Source organism: Anomaloglossus baeobatrachus, chromosome 6 (assembly GCF_048569485.1).
Source record: "Anomaloglossus baeobatrachus isolate aAnoBae1 chromosome 6, aAnoBae1.hap1, whole genome shotgun sequence".
Classification (NCBI taxonomy): domain Eukaryota; kingdom Metazoa; phylum Chordata; class Amphibia; order Anura; family Aromobatidae; genus Anomaloglossus; species Anomaloglossus baeobatrachus.
Genome location: NC_134358.1, coordinates 134,656,349 through 134,669,388, shown reverse-complemented (window position 1 = coordinate 134,669,388; position 13,040 = coordinate 134,656,349). Strand labels below are relative to the sequence as shown.

Below are 13,040 nucleotides of genomic sequence, written 5' to 3'. Positions count from 1 at the left end.
CACTTGCATTTGTGCAGAAATATTGCCAGCTTACACATGTGCACTTATGTTTTAGACTCTGCCTGCAGCAGGGCAGAGCAAAGTGGGCATGTTCAATCCAGGAATGTCGTTATGCAGACGCAAGATTTCGCCCGACTATGTGGATGACACAGGAGGCATCATCCACGTCAATTAAAGCAAGAGGACAGCGATCCGCAGTGGAAAGGAGGGATAGACGCCGCAGCAATGACGCCGAACTGTTTGGAGAACCATTCGAATTTACATAGAGCGTGTGACAATTTAAACAAAGATTTTGGGTGGATGCAGGAGGAGTCAAGGGATGATATAAATTATTTTGAAATGCAGCATGGGCGCTGCTGAAGGTGCTTGTCTTTGCTCAGACATGAAAAAACTGGTGACAGATTGAATTTTAGCGGAAAAACACTATTTTCATTTTCACGGCCCAGTCTAATAACATTTTGTGGGTTACAAATACTCAACATCCCAATAAATTAATTCATTACAGGGTTTAGTTTGCCAAATAGAATCACATGTAGGTGTGTCTACATTTTTGGAACCTCAGGGGCTTTACAAATGCAACACGTTCAAATTTGCACTTCAAAAATCAAATAGCGCTGTTCGCTTACGGATCCCTGCCATGTATCCAAACTTTACTTTTTGACCATGAATGGGGTATCGATGTGTTCAGGAGAAATTGAGTAACAAATTATGGGGTCCGTTTTCTCCTATTATCCATTGTCAAAATTTCAAACCTTGGGCTAAAATAAAATTTTAGCGGAAAAACTGTAGCCATCATTTTTGTAGCCACATTTTAAAAAGTTCTGTTAAGCCCCTATGAGTTCAAAATGATCATCTTACCCCTACATAAATTCCTTGATGGTTCTAGTTTCCAAGATTGGGTCACTTGTGGGGATTTTTTACTGTTTTGGTACCCAAGGGGCCCTGCAAATGTGATATGGTGCCCGAAATCTATTTCAGCCAAATTTGCTTTACAAAATTCCAATATTGCTCCTTCCATTTTGAGCCCTCCCGTTTGTCCATACAAAACTTTGACTACATGTGGGGTATCGCTGCACTCATCAGAAAAAGGGGTAACAAATTTGTGGGGTCCACTTTTTGGTGTTACCTTTTGTAAAAGTGTGAAATTTAGTGATAAAGCGGCATTTTTGTGAAAAGATTGAACATTTTAAATATGACAACGTAATGTTATCAAATTGTGTGAGTTTTACTCACTATACCCTTGGATAAAATCCTTGATGAGTTTTGTTTCCAGAATGGGGTCACTTGTGGGGGAATTTTCTGCTATTTAGGTGCCTTCTGGGCCCTGCAAATGCGATTTCATCCGCAATTTATTTCATCCAAATTTGTTTTCCAAAATTCAAATGGTGCTCCTTCCCTTCTGAACCCTCTTGTTTGTCAAAACAGAGGTTTCTGACCATATGTGGAGTATCAGTGTTTTGTGGTCTATTTTGTTATGATAGTTCTTGTAAAAGTGAATAAATTAGGGCTAAAGCAGCATTTTTAGGTAAAATATATATATATTTTTTCATTCCTGTGAAGCACCAGAACAGTTGATAAACTTTTTGGATGTGGTTTTGAGCAGTGTGAGAGGTGCAGTTTTTAGAATGGTGTTACTTTTGGGGATTTTCTGTCACTTAGGCCTCTCAAAGTCACTTAAACTGTGATGTGGTTGGTTTTGTAAAATTTGTTGGAAAAATGAGAAATTGCTGATAACCTCTGAACCCTTCTAACTTCCTAACAAAAAAATGGTTTAAAAAATTGTGCTGATGTGAAGTAGACATGTGGGAAATATTGTTATTTATTATTTTGTGTGACAAAACTCTGGTTTAAAGACATGAACATTTTTTTTGATTTTTCCCCCTCAATTTCTGAGTTATTCTTTACAAATAAAAGCAAAAAATATTGTCCTAGATTTACTATTACCAATAAGTACAATATGTCACAAAAAACAATCTCAGAATCACTGGATCCGTTGAAGTGTTATTACATCATAAATTGACACTGGTTAGGCGGCACTCACATCAGCGGTATTTTGCCGCAAAACCAGATCCATCACAAATGCGTTTCAGTTCCCTTCATTTCCAATGGACTCGTGGCAAGATGCGGTTGCGTGCGTCATACACAACCGCATGTAACCGCATCTTGCCGCGAGTCCATTGGAAATGGATGGAACTGAAACGCATTTGTAACGGATCTGGTTTATGTGAGTGCTGCCTTAGAGTCCTAAAATGTGGCCTGGTCATAAGGTCAAAATTGGCTCTGTCATTAATTGGTTAAAAGCAGTGCAAAATATTGACATTTTGGTCACAATTTGGCCATTTTTTCTTAAAGATGTACTCACTTTTCTTGCCAGCAGGTTAGACCTTAATGGCTGTGTGTTGAGTTATTTAGAGAGCACACCAAATTGACACTGTTATACAAGCTGTACACTGACTACTGTACATTGGGGATCCGATGATGTCACATCAACTTCCTGTTCACCTGACATCACCTCGGCTGACCCCAGTCTCCATGAGTGACTGGGCTGTGGGCCGCGTTTCACCGCTCATCACAGCCCAACATCTCAACCCAGCATCCCTCCTGTTTGTGCGCTCTGTAGTGAAGGAAGAGGGGGCAGGGAGGTGCTGCACTGTAATGCTGTGCTGTGATGAGCATTCAAACTCCACCCACAGCCCAGTCACTCATGGTGTCAGGGGCCGACTGCGGTGATGTCAGGTGAACAGGAAGTTGATGTGACATCACTGGATCCCCGAGGTTACGGAGCCCGGGGTCAGGCGATGGTGAAGAGCGGACTGCAATAGGGCCGCTCACAGGCACTATTGGCAAAAAGCTATTTGAGAGAAACTTTGTTTCTCAACATAATATCAATGTAGCCAGTAATGAATATGGGTGAACCACCCCTTTAATTAGACAGTTAGATAACTACAGATGGGCCCAGATCCTTAAAGATCTGTAATAAAGGCATTGCCCAATAAAATTAAATTCTTACTAAGTCTGTAACCAAGGCAAAGACCAGGCGGAAAATGTTCACTGACAATGGGAATGGCACAGAACAAAGATATACAATTATATCATACATTGCATATATGACTTTAAGGTGAGCGGCGGCCATGGTTTGTAAGGCCACTACAATGTAATACTGTCACAGTGGTAGGAGTTCCTTCCACCCTTTCCTACTCCTGTTGTAAAGTCACCAATATCGTGACTTGGTACAGCTCAAGACTTGGGGCTTGAGGAGAATAAAGCTGCAGCACATAATACATAGCTGTAGGCCGAGTAATCACTAAAGGGAAAACCTACTGGAAATGTATAATTGGAACGAGAGGTATGCTTTACTCATTGTCTAACAATTTCTATTATTTTTGAATTGTTATATCTGGTGGGTGCCCGAGGTATAGAAACCGGCAGTATTGGAAAGGAGAACATTTCATGCATTTCCTTTAGGTTGACTACAGCTACTGTATTTGACGGTTTATTTAGTAGAATTAGTAGAATCTTTCACATATGGGAAATCCTTATAACAACGGTTATGATCTAACATTTCTAGCCGATAAATATTGTGTGTGTAAACCCAGGGTTCCATATAGATTTATCCCCATTGTTACCCGTGAACATGGAAGTTAACAATGTACAATTTCCTCTTTTACATTTCAGCTTATAACAGACATATTCCCTCTGGAAATCCAATTCTTATTAATAATTAATAGACACCAGTGATTAACAAGTAGTTATTGCAGCATCCGTTTACTGTATAATCACAGAGACTACAAGGAAGTAAAATACAGTTCCTGTTTTGCTGCACATTCTACAAGCTCATGTTTCTAATGCCTAGAAGACTCCGATTTCTCGTAATAAATTAACCTATAAAATGTTTCATTTGCTTTTAAAGTCTATTGGCTGATATAGGTTCGTTAATTTGTTACATAATATAGAAAGTTGTTTTTTGGGGGTTTATTTTACCAAGAACTTTACCCAGGACTTTCCTAATCCTACTGTTTTATGCCAAGAAAGGATCCCATAATAACTGATGAGTTCCAACCTGTTGTATGTAAGTCTATATAAGCCCCATAACTTGCCAGTTCCCTTCGATAGTCCTATGAAACCTTTTTGTTGAATCAAGTTCATTTATTTATTTTTTTTAATTTTTTCTAGATTTGGTATTTTGGTCACTTTTGTTTCTTGTCAAGAAAATTTGTGAATCGCTCATGGCTTTCTACAAGGTGAATTCTGGAACTTTCAGCTTTCCAAAACTTACATGTTGTGAAATTTAAAAGATGCGAATGATGTTCACTTCTAGTAAATGTTCATGAGTCTCTCCATGTACTTCTCTAAAATAGATCTAGTAATTTTGTTTTAAAGTACATCTGCATTTCACAAAACTTTAGATATGTCAAAGGAACGTGTGAGAAGCTGTGATGGGTGGGGATCTGGGTGTTGAGACCCCTTTAAACAATAAAACAAAGAGGAAGAATCGCACAGCTGTTGACAATTTCTTGGCTGAAGATAGGCTTCGGTTAATCAAGACTAAGGCGGGCTTTACACGTTTCGACATCACTTCTGAAATATCGTCGGGGTCACGTCGTTAGCGACGCACATCCGGCGCCGGTAGCGACATCGCAACGTGTAAATCCTAGGTGCGACGATAAACGATCGCAAAAGTGTCAAAAATCAGTGATCTGTGTAGCGTCGTTCATTTTCATAATGCTTGGTCGACCGCAGGTACGATGTTGTTTGTCATTCCTGCAGCTCCACACATCACTGTGTAAACCCGCAGGAGCGACAAACATCTCATTACCTGCGTCCCGACGGCAATGTGGAAGGGAGAAGGTGGGCGGGATGTTATGTCCCGCTCATCTCCGCCCTTCCGCGTCTATTGGCCGGCCGATTACTGACGTTGCGGTGACGTCGCTGTGACGCCGAACGCACCTCCCCCTTGAAGGAGGGATAGTTCGGCAGTCACAGCGACGTCGCCGAGCAGGTATGTGTGTGAAGCTGCCGTAGCGATAATGTTCGCTACGGCAGCAATCACCACATATCGCATGTGCGATGGGGGTGGGTGCTATCGCGCTCGGCATCGCTAGCCGATGCTAGCGATGTCGCAACGTGTAAAGTACCCCTAACAGTTTATACACCAGTATTGAAGGTTGCAGTGGAATAAGATGAGACATTCTTTCTTAATTTGCTGCATCCTCTAAGATCTGTGCACCATCTCAAGAAATGTACTCCAATCAGAGACAGAATTACATTTCTGTTATAGTTTGTTACCTTTTATGGCGTACATTGGGATGAATTTGTTGGCCATGCCGAAGTTCTGCCCTTTTAACAAAAAGGATGTGGAGTTGTCCAGGACTGATGTAAAACACTTGAATTGGTGCCACAGACTTTCCTTTGAGTAGGTCTTCAGCCTCGAAGGAGATTATGTCCGTCTGAGCACTTTCCCCCTCCGCTCCCATCCCAACATATGATTTAAATGGAAGCACGAACATCCTAATATTACAATTTGTCACTTCTAGTTTATAATGGTACTGTTTGACTGATGTCATGTGCCATTAAGCCAGTCCTTGATGAAGGCTTCTCGTAGACATTTGTCCTAGACATGCATTCCCCATAGGCTCTAATGACAACTGAATGGAAAAGCTTTAATGGATGTCTGTGGTGGATACCAAACAGTGGAATCAATCACCAAATCTTCCTGTCTTCTATGTCTTAAAAGAAGTACATTTACGTATACTTTTTTTTCATAGTAGAAATTTAAGTATTCAGCTATCCACAGGCTAAGTGATCGCAGGACATCCTATTACCCACTGCCCCTGAGAACGAGGCAATGGACTGACCCCCTCTACAATCTTTTGGATTGATATAAAAAGAGATCTGAGATCTGATGGTTTATTGGCAAGCTCACTATTTTTGACCTGATATCGCTCCATCATCTATACTTTTTTTTTTCTTTTAATCTTATTTAACAGATTATATTTAGCCTGTAATCGTCATTATTGCTCTATTTCAACGTGATGATCTTGTATTGTCTATGTCTTTAGGTTTGCTGTAGGACCTGGTAAAATTATTCTGACTACATGTTGTTCTGGTGTGATATCAACTTGCACATGAAGATGTTATGATTGTTAATAAGTAATAGGGATGATCGAATACCTCAAATATTCGGCTTCGCGAATATTCGACGAATACCTCGCCGCTATACGAATATTCGATTCGCAATATAAGTCTATGTGAAGTGCCCGAATAGTTCCGAATAGTTGTTATTCGGGTTTCCCATAGACTTACATTGCGCATCGAATATTCGCGAGTAAGTAACCTTTAAAAATCCCCAAAGTTGTAATAAAATGAGTACAGAATATATATATATATATATATATATATATATATATATATATATTACAAAATATTTGAGCTGTGTTACTTTCTAAAGCAAAATTTTCAATGACCAGTAGAATTACACACAATGTCTCTTCCAAACTACATAATGGTGGTATTGGTCTTACAATGGCTGTACTTTTAAGAATTTTAAAAATTTGCATTTATAGACTAAACTTGCTGGGCTATAAATGTGGAAAAATGTATTACAAAGTTTATTCCTAATATTGTCATCTAATGTTTCAGTATTTAAAAGCCTAAAACCAACCCATTTTCTGCATGTTTGCTAATCACATACAGCGTATGAAATATGAATTGAATATGTCACCAATTTTAACACTAGAAGTCCCAGAAATTTCGAGCTCCCTGGGTTCCAAAGGTAGAAATGTTAAATGACCCCTCTCTGTGACTTCTAGTGTTAAAGGTGCTATTGACATTAATTTCTCACCAGATGTCGGTCACAACTCATCCAATCCACACAAGAAAAGAAATGTAACCATAGATGTCCATAAATTAGTGATTTATAATAATTAGAAATGACACTGAGAAAAAAGTATTGAACACGCTTACTGAAATTTATTTAATATTACTGATTAGCTTCAGGATTCCTCCTGTGGGGAGAAACTAGTCGCATGCATTGCTTAGGTGGGATTTTGGTCTGTTCTTCCACACTACCACTCTTCCAATGTTGAAGGTTACATAGGCTCCTTCTACGAACTCTCAGCTCTAGTTCTGTCCATACATTTTCCATTGGATTCAGGTCAGGTGATTGGCTGGGCCATTCTAGTAGCTTTATTTTCTTTTTCTGAAAGCAATTGAGAGTTTTTCACAGTGCTCATTGGAACCTTCAGTAGTTTGGGAATTCTTCTGTAACCAATGCCATTAGTATTTAATTCACTTGTATTGAGCAAAGCCACACATGTCTAGTCTGAGTGTTGCTGTAAGGCCTAAGACACACTGCATGAAAATCGGACCGAGTGGAGTGCGATAAAACATCGCATTCCACTCGGACCAGTATTAGCCTATGTGCCAGCACCCATGAGCCCCAATCGGACCGAGAAGACAATCGCAGCATGCTACGATTGTAATGCGAGGCTTTCTCTTGCACCCATTCAAGTCTATGGGTTTAGAGAAAAATCGCACTGCACTCGCAGTACACCGGTGTACTGCGAGTACAGAGCGAGAATGGCAATAGCCGGCTACGGAAGAGAGAGGGACATAATCCCTCCCTTCCCTCCGCAGCACCAGCCCACCCCTTCTCAGCACTGGCCCGCCCCTCCTCAGTGCCAGCCCGTCCCCCGCAGCTGCGGTCCAATCGCATGATCGGACCTCAGTCGCAGTGACACTCGCATGACACTCGGCTCCTGCTGTACTACCAACATGAGCCGAGTGTCATGCGAGAATTGCATTAGTCTCCGTGTGGCCTTGGCCGAAGTATGCATATTGCTAACTTGTGGTCACATGACCACTTGGGCTCACTGCCAGCATTGGAGAATCTAAAGAATCTTAAAGCATAACCATCGTTTTAACTTAATAAATCTATAATACACATGGAAATTACAAGCTTTGTAATATATCGTATCTGTTAGGGCCAGGTGGACGGGCATACCCAGGAGGTGGATCCACTGGGCCGAACTCCTTGATGATGGTAAGGGGTCCGGTAGCTGGAGCACTACAGGTAGCAAAACAGTCCGTGTACAAGAGGAGAATGCAGAAGTCCCTGGGACCACGGAGTCACTGATGGTAGTCCGGGTGACGGAGCTCAGGTTCGGAGGCCAAGAAGTTGGCAGGCGGAGTCCGGAACCGATGGAGCGAGCAGACGGGTCACCGCAGGGATCAGAGATGGAACGAACTGTCAGGATGGCAGATAGGCAGCGTTTGGGGTTCGGGATTCGGCAGGACCGGATGGCGAGGCAGGATCGGCTCTAGAAGAGAGAGAGGTGAGTATCTCACAGGAACACAAGGAGACCTGACTCCTAGCTTGGGAAACACGAAGAACAGGCCCCGCCCACTTGGACACTTAACCCCTTTATACCCTGTACCTGTGTGCCCAATTTCCTGTTAGTGGACGCTGGCACTTTAAGAAAGGGTCAATGACCGCGCGCGCGCCCTAATGCACATGCGCGAGGCCCGGGTGCCAGAAGCCAGGGCTGGGAGCGGTGAGGAGGAAGCAGCAGAGCCGGGCTGGGGCTGAGAAGCCGACGGGCGCCGGGAGCAGGGACCAGGACGCCTGGGAACCGCAAGCAATGGAGGCTGGAGACCGGGGAGCGGCGGAGACCGGACAGAAGAACCGGGGAGCGACGCAGGGAAGCCGGGGAGCGTGGCAGGTGAGCCGGGGAACAGAGCAGGGGACCCGGGGAGAGTGACAGTATCAGACAAATCTGCTTCTTTCTCTGCCAGAATTGATCAGTCATTATCAAAATTCTCAATTCTGAGGTAAAATCTGTATTCAGTGAAGAATTTCCCATTACTGAGATGGAGATGGCGGCTGGTGCTGATGAGATTCTATGTAGATAGAAAAGGGAGGAGGGGTGGGGCTTTGCATTTAGAGCTAGCACCTCCCTTTGCCTTTAGCCCCTCCTTCCTCTCGGTTATGCTCTAAGCATCAATAAAAAAACTTTTGTTATTGAAGCATATTTTGGCCATTCCATATGAAATGATCATCCTGTCACCATTTAAGGGTGCTTTTGTGGCGCCCTGGACAAGCCAGGTCGTCACAGGTACTACAACAACACACCCCACACCCCGAGATAGGCACACCAGTCACACACAAATCCTTGTTGCCTCCCTCCAGGGGCTGATGTCCACACCAGGTGGGGTGGAGCCAGGCGGTTAACCCCACCCACTGAGGAGTTCACAGTCCTGGAGGCGGAAAAGGAAGTCAGAGTAGAGGAGAGTGTAGTGGAGGAGGAGAGAGAACGGAGAGTGAAGGAGTAGTAGAGGAGCAGACTGACCGTGTCCGGGTACGTGGCCCGGGCACCGAGAGCAAGGTTGGCAGACGGTGGTGGCCGTCTGCAGGAGAGGCCGATTGACGTGGAACTGTAGGACCGGGGACGGGCGGTGGCCCGCCGGTACCGAACCAGGGAGCGAAGAGAAGCCAGCACAAACCGGCTGGGCCTGCGGACCCCGACCAGGCTTGGAGTCGCCGTTAAACCGGTCAAATCCGCTAGCGACCGGAACCTCCAGCGTTTCCTAGCAACAAAGACCCGACTGAAGGCAACCGTCCAAACCGAGAAAGGGAAACACAACTACCGCCACAGTTAGAATTCCCAGGGCCAGAGCCTGCGGGCAAAAGGGGCTCCTCCGGCCCATATCCAAGCTGGGGAGCGGGTTACCGGTGGGAAGCCATCGGGACCGAAGATACACAACAGGTGCAGGGAAAGGCAGCCACCACCAACCTACTGGGAGTAACCACAGCAGCCGGCTGTGGGACCCGTCCATCCAGCCGTTTGTTTTACCGGAGACTCTGTATCCTTGGCTGAGTGAGTACCACCGTGCCGTCCGGCACCGCGCTGCCCCCGCGACCCTGTACCTCACCAATCCTGCCTCCCCCGTCCCACCTCACTGGGCCCCGGGACCACCAAATCCCCCTACCCACGGAGGGGAAAGAAACATCTCGGCTGCTCCGTCATCGCTCCCGGAATCCCCGTCCAGAGCAGCGGTGGTGCCCCTCAACCTCACCACAAACCGTGGGGGCGTCACGGACCAACTCCCCAAACCACCCCTTTTCACTCACGGGCGAGGAGCGCCGCTCGAGTCCCCGGATCCGGCCCACCGCTCGAGCCACCGAGCAGCAGCAGCAGCGCCGGACCCGAGCGGGGTGAGCGCAGCGTCCCCCTCCCCGCCCGCGACAACTTGGCGTCATGAACAGGATCTTACCATTCTGCCGGCTGGCAGAAGTGCGCCTTGTGTCCCACTGGTGGTGTCCGGCCGAAAAATTTCAGAAGCTGCCATCTTGGGCGTGAAGATTTTCCCGCTCGAGCGTCTTCTCGAGCAGTGGAGGCGCGAAAGCCGAAGCTCCGCCCATGAAGAGGAGGTGCTGAGAAAAGACCAAGGGGGGGCGAAAACAAGATGTCTGCGCCCGACAAGGCCGCTGGAGGAGCGGCGGTCGCAGCCGCAGCGGCGCCCGCGAATGAGAATGGGCCCGGCCGTGCTCTGACCGCACGAGCAGGGGAGGTCGCGGCCCCCGCCATTGCCCAGGTGATGAAGTTCTCCTTGCCCTATGTGCCCGGAGCTACCTGGTTGCCGAAGTACGACGGTAAACCTGATGCTTTACAGGTCTTCCGGAAGAAGCTTAGTCCGGTCCTAGAATTGTACCCCCTGACCGATAAGCAACGTGCAGCGGTAGTGCTGGGGCACCTAACCAGCGCGGCTGAGCAGGAGGCGGAGACCTGGGCTGAGGGGGACCGGTCCTCTGTGGCCGCCATCTTTGAGAAGCTGCAGATTGCCTTCGAGACCCGCACCGAGGCCGAGCTGCGGATGCGGTTCTATCAATGCCGACAGCGGCCTGCAGATACTATTAGAGACTATGCCTTGCGCCTACAAACCGCCCTCCGCACATTGAAGGAAGCGAGTGGATACCATTAATGATGCGGACAGCAACAAAATGCTAGTTGAACAGTTCGTGCAGGGGATGGGATCCCCGGAAGACCGCAAGCAGCTCCGGCTGTGGGCCCTAGAGCACCCTAACGTGGACTTTGCCGTGCTGAAAGAACGGGCCATCAAAGCTTTGCAACCCCCAGAGTCTGATGTCCCCGAAGTAGCCCCATGGCCAGCTGAAACGGCTCCCATCGTGGTGGCCCCTTCTCTCCCAGCTCCCGCAGCGCCTGCAGCCAAAGGCGGAATGATGGAGGAGCTGGCTGCCCAGGTCCGTCGCATGGATGGGGACCTCGCCAAGATCCTTGCCACACTCCAGCCTCCGACAAGACCCCAGCCCCCGGGGAGGATGCAGCTCGCCGACCGCCCGGAAGACGTCCCTTGGATGCAGCGGAGAAGGGCCAATGACTCACGGTATGGACCTCCAATTTGTTACAGGTGCAGCAAGCCCGGCCACTACTCCCGACGGTGTCCGTTAAACGAGCAACCCCTGGGGCCACGGGCCAATCCTCAGGAGTAGAACCCAGTGGCCCCCCGACTGGCGGGACCGGAACATCGGGGCCCGGACCATATTCCCCCTAGCCGTGGACTGCGTCCCGCTGATGGCACTCTTGGACACTGGATCCCAGGTAACTACGATACCCTACACACTGTATCAGCGGTATTGGGGAACTGATGAACTTGCCCCTCCAGACAGTAGCATGACACTGGTTGCAGCCAATGGACTCCCCTTGACCCAAGTGGGGTACAAACAAGTGGCCATGAACGTGGGACGGGCTGAACTGCAGCACCAGGGAATGATTGTGATAATGAACGAACCCAGCGATCATAACCCGAAGGTAGTGCTAGGGACTAACGTGATGGAGCACTGCATGAGTGAGGTATTGACCCTATTGCGGCAGTTAGCTGCCACTGCAGCGGGAGGCCAACAGAGGGCTGTGCAGCGTGAGATCCGAGCCTTGATGTATCGGCAGCAAATGAACTCAACAGGAGGGGAGATTGGGGGAGTGAGAGTGATGGATGCGGCCCCTTTGATTGTGCCTCCCAGGAGCAAGATGATGATTTGGTGTAGGGCAGCGGTAGGTCCCCAGGGGCGAGACTGCCCCGCCATGGTAGAACCCATGCCCTCTGAACACTGGCCCACAGTAATGGCCGCCCGAGGGGTGGTAGACGTCAAGAAAGGGAGGGTGCCCGTAAGGGTGTTAAACTGTGGGGAGGAGGAGATTAGGCTTCCACGGTACGCTACCCTCGCCAGGTTGCTCACTTTAGACCCCCACACCATCCAGGAGGCCGTTCCTCCGACCCCACCGCCTACTGTCAGTCCTCACCCATCTCCGGGACGGTTAGATGAGTGGTGTCAAGAGTTACACGTAGGCACTGATGATACCCCTACACATCACAAAGAAGGGGTATACAGGGTGGTAGAGGAGTATGAGCGAGTTTTCAGCAAAAATTCATTAGATTTTGGGCGGATTAAAGGGGTCCAACACCATATCCCCACTGGCAAATATCCCCCTATTAAGGAGAGATATAGACCTATTCCCCCTGCACACTACCAATGCGCCAAGGACATGTTGAGGAACATGAAGGAGGCGGGGGTTATTAGGGATAGTTGTAGTCCCTGGGCCACCCCGTTGGTGCTGGTCAAGAAGAAGGATGGCACCATGAGGATGTGTGTGGATCATCGGAAGATTAACCAGATAACGCATAAGGATGCCTACCCTCTGCCCCGTATTGAGGAGTCTCTGGCCGCGCTGAGAACCGCTAACTACTTCTCTACCCTTGACCTTACCAGGGGTACTGGCAGGTGGCCGTGGCGCCTGAAGACCGTGAGAAAACCGCCTTCGCTACCCCCATGGTACTCTGTGAGTTCAACAGCATGCCGTTCGGGCTGTGCAATGCCCCTGGAACCTTCCAACGGCTGAAGGAATGCTGTCTGGGACATCTGAATTTCGAAACCGTCTTGTTTTACCTGGACGATGTAATTGTGTACTCACAGACGTATGAGGCCCACCTGGAGCACCTAGCTGAGGTGTTCGCGTCCCTTGCCA

The 13,040-nt window shown here is 47.6% G+C and overlaps 1 protein-coding gene across 3 annotated transcripts in view; it reads left to right on the top strand.

The window, feature by feature from the left end:
• Nucleotides 1–13,040, top strand: part of LYN (LYN proto-oncogene, Src family tyrosine kinase) — a 133,330-nt gene that overhangs the window by 19,905 nt on the left and 100,385 nt on the right. The window contains exon 1 of one of the 3 annotated variants that reach the window (XM_075353260.1): nucleotides 4,172–4,241. The exons of the other annotated variants lie outside the window; for them this stretch is intronic. The gene's annotated coding sequence lies outside the window, so the exon portion shown is untranslated. Of the gene's footprint in view, nucleotides 1–4,171; nucleotides 4,242–13,040 lie in introns of those variants that run through there. 3 annotated transcript variants of the gene reach the window in all.